Below are 955 nucleotides of genomic sequence, written 5' to 3'. Positions count from 1 at the left end.
GAATAATTTTGCTAGGCTTTGTTGTTTTTCCATTTGATCTGAGTTTATTTCATCCTAACTTGACAAATGATGGAATCTTTCAAAGGCTACCAGCCCAGAAGAAAATATCCCTTAAAATATTGTGATACTGTGTTTCTCTGAAAGACCTTTTCCTTTTTTAACCTCTTTTGATTATCGTCAATCTAAGGAATATCATTTCCTTCTCCAGGGGATCTTCCCGAGCCAGGGATTGAACCTGGGTCTCCTGCATTACAGGCAGATGCTTTACCATCTGAACCACTAGGGAAGCTATTTGGTGGTGGGGATTGCTTATTTATTTATTTTATTTATGTGTTGGTTTCATTATTCCTCGTGTTTCCTGTAAACTGTGGCGTGGCATTTATTTTTTGCTACAAGGACACTGCTAATACATGTGTTCTCTAACTGGATCATCAATGTATTAACTCTTCCAAATAATTTTTGAAAATATTCTCTGAGGTACACAATCAAGGTAATGTTATTCATGATAGTTCTTTGAGATAATATGCTTATTTTATCCTTGTTATCTAGTTAAAACATTCTGCCTGAGAGCTTAGGGCTTATGAGTTGAAAGATGAAGAAAATGATTACTAGGTTTATTTTTCTTGTTAATTTGAAAAGAATGCATTTCTCAAACCCGTATCCATGTTCCATAATGCAGGGTCTCTGCCTATAGATGGTACAGCATACTATAAAAATTATAGATGTGTTCAAGTATGTGAAATATGTACCACATACGTCAGCTTCATAAATAATAATCCAATAAATTGGCAATTTAGAAATCACCATCTCTAGGTGCACAAACTTAATTTTCTACTTTTTCAGAAAGAAAAAAAATAACAAAATCAAGTAACATTCCACAAAGATATTTAACTTTTTGTAGGAGGATAAGCTATTTTTCACACTGTGGAAGCATCTCTAAGCAGGCAAACATTGA

At 33.8% G+C, this 955-nt stretch overlaps 1 non-coding gene across 1 annotated transcript; it reads right to left on the bottom strand.

Moving 5' to 3' along the window:
- Nucleotides 1-214: 214 nt before the first annotated feature.
- TRNAY-GUA (transfer RNA tyrosine (anticodon GUA)) lies at nt 215-286 on the bottom strand. The gene has a single exon. It is a non-coding gene; the product is annotated as a tRNA-Tyr (tRNA).
- Between the last annotated feature and the right edge of the window lie 669 nt (nt 287-955).

The sequence above is a fragment of the Bos grunniens genome, chromosome 5, assembly GCF_055505025.1.
Source record: "Bos grunniens cultivar Pamir isolate PY7600 chromosome 5, Bosgru_T2T1.0, whole genome shotgun sequence".
Taxonomy (NCBI): Eukaryota; Metazoa; Chordata; class Mammalia; order Artiodactyla; family Bovidae; genus Bos; species Bos grunniens.
This window is presented reverse-complemented; position numbering and strand designations above follow the sequence as displayed.